This window comes from Sylvia atricapilla, chromosome 1 (genome assembly GCF_009819655.1).
Source record: "Sylvia atricapilla isolate bSylAtr1 chromosome 1, bSylAtr1.pri, whole genome shotgun sequence".
Classification (NCBI taxonomy): domain Eukaryota; kingdom Metazoa; phylum Chordata; class Aves; order Passeriformes; family Sylviidae; genus Sylvia; species Sylvia atricapilla.
The window spans coordinates 101,126,724-101,129,500 of record NC_089140.1 but is presented as its reverse complement, the minus strand read 5'-3'; positions in this window follow the sequence as shown (position 1 = coordinate 101,129,500).

Below are 2,777 nucleotides of genomic sequence, written 5' to 3'. Positions count from 1 at the left end.
CTTTTCTAGAGCACTTTTTACTTGTTTCTTCTTCAGCCAGTGATGGTAATAAAAGTCATGTGGGTTTTGGTGTTGGCAAGAGTAGTGTGGAGAAAAGTAGGCAGGAATGATGGTGGCAGGCCCGGGGGAGGGGCAGGCAGCTGAGATAGAGCGTGGAGGCTCCAGTGCAGAACCCGAACCTAGATTATTCAGAGGGTGCCCCCAGCCCAATGGCCCCACAGTCCTTCCTCCGTGGCTTGGCTTGACTAGAGGTATTCACCAAAGAAATTATGTGATCCACAAGTATTACTATGAAGAGGTGATTTTGAATTAAAACCATTGAAGTTCTCTCAATGTATTTACTATCAGGACATATTTTTCAAATGGGTTAATATGTCCCTATACATGTTCCTAGCATACCTACACCAGACTTTGCAAGAGTCCTTCTGACTAAATTTTCATTACCTGTACTCCAACCTTGCATGAATACAAACATATATCTTACAGCCAAATTTTTCAGAAGCAGATTTAGGACACAGAAATCATCAAGGTTTGGACGGATTTGACTGTCTGGGGTTTTTTTGTTTGTTTGTTACTGGTACATTCAAATACCCCAAGATGTACCATCTGCTTGAAAGTATGGTATTAATGAAAAGGCCCACTGTGACAACACTGTATCTGACAAAACGTGTTAGCAAGGAGGATGGCAAACAACTCATGTTCTTGCCTACTAATAAATAATGGCTCTTATTTCTCATTCAGGATTTGTGAGAGCTCAATTTCTCTCAACTTTTCACAGAATTGCAGAATTGTTAGAGTTGGAAGAGACATCTGGAAATCATCTGGTCCAGACCCCCTTCCAAAGCAGGGTCACCTGAAGCAGGTGACACAGGAAGGCATCCAGGTGGGTTTTGAATGTCTCCAGAAAGGGAGACTCCACAACCCCTCTGTTCCAGTGCTTGGTGACCCTTAACATAAAAAAGTTTTTCTTCATGTTGAGATGGAACTTACTGTCTTTCAGTTTATAGCTACTGCTCCTTGTCCTGTCTCTGGGCACCACTGAAAAACTTTGGCACCATCCTCTTGACACCCACGTTTGAGATACTTACATGTTTAGTGAGATCCCTTCTAGTCTTCTCTTCTCTAGACAAAACAGGCCCATTTATTCCCTGATAATATTCCTAAGGCTTAATGCAATGACAGATTTCCTACTTTAGTAGTTTTGGCTGTTTCCAAGGCCAGAGGGTCAGGTCCCAGGTCCCTTTGGACAGGACCACAGCCGTGCCAATGAGGGTACCTGGCAGCAACTGGGAACTGCCCCACCCATGAATAGCACCGACCCGGGTCAGAACCACCAGTGCCGCCGGGACTCACCACCCAGGCTCGCTCTCCCTTCTCCACTTTAGAGGGAATTTAGGTCAAGCCACTGCCCCTGAGGCCGAGGGAAGGGCGCCCGCTGCTGTCCCCCCCCAAGACTACAACTCCCGGCAGCCCCGGTACCGCCGCGTGGCATGCCGGGTGCTGTAGTTCCCCCGGCGCGGCTGCCCAAAGCGCCGAGCCAGCGGCACCGCTCCCGCTCGAGCTCTGTGTGTGTGCTCGGGAAGGCGAGGAGCGGGGCTGCTGCTTCTCCCCGCTCCGCTCCAGCCACCGCTGCATGTGGTGCCGAGCGGCGGCATGGGGGAAGACTACTGGATCGATCAGCCGAGCCCAATGGCGTGAGGTTCAACAAGACCAAGTGCCCGGTCCTGCACTTGAGTCACACCAACCCCTGCAGCGCTACAGACAGGGGGAAGACTGGCTGGAAAAGCGCCCAGCAGAAAGGGGTCAGGGGATGCTGCTCAACAGCAGCTGAACGTGAGCCAGCGTGTGTCTAGGTGGCCAAGAAGGTCAATGGCATCCTGGCCTTTATCAAGCGTCATGTGGCCAGCAGGACCAGGGCAGTGATTTCCCCTCTATATATAGCATTGGTGAGACTGCACTTGAGAACTGTGTCCAATTCTGGGCCCCTCGATTCAGGAAAAACATTCATGTGCTGGAGCGTGTCCAGATAAAGGCAGCCATGCTGGGGAACGGTCTGGAGCACATGCCCTGTTAGGAGCGGCTGCAGGAGCTGAGGGTGTTTAGCCCTGAGAAGAGGCGGCCCAGGGGGGCCCGTATCTCTCTACAACTGCCCGAAAGGACGGTGTGGCTCGGCGGGGGTCGGTCCTTTCTCCCGGGCAATTAGCAACAGGATGAGCGTACAAAACCTCAACGTGCACCACGAGAAGCTAAGGTTGGACACTAGGACTAATTTCTTCACAGAAAAAGTGATTAGGTATTGGAATGTGATGCCTAGGGAGGTGGTGGAGTCACGGTCCCTTGGAGGTGTTTAAAGAAAGACTGGACGTGGCACTGAATGCCGTGCTCTACCTTACAGGGTGGTGTCCGGTCACAGGTTGGACCTGATGATCTCGGAGCTCTTTTCCAACCCAGCTGACTCCGGGATTCTGACTCGCTCTAGCCGCCTCAGCGGGAAGGAAAGCTCTGTGGGAATGTCCGTGTGTCCGTGTCCATACCGCTATCTGCCTGTGTGTACGGCTGAGATGACCCCGCGGCGCACGGGCGCATGCGCGCAACGACAGCCGGGGGAGCGCGCCGCCGCCGCCGTGCCCGCGCAGGGGGCGGGGCTGCGGGGTGTGGAGGGCGCGGGGCCGCGCTCGGGGGCGCGCAGCAGCAGCGGCAGCGCCCGCCCTCGGCCCGCGCCCCGCCGGCAGCGCCCGCAGAGCCGCGCCGAGACACCGCCCGCCCGCCGCGAGAGA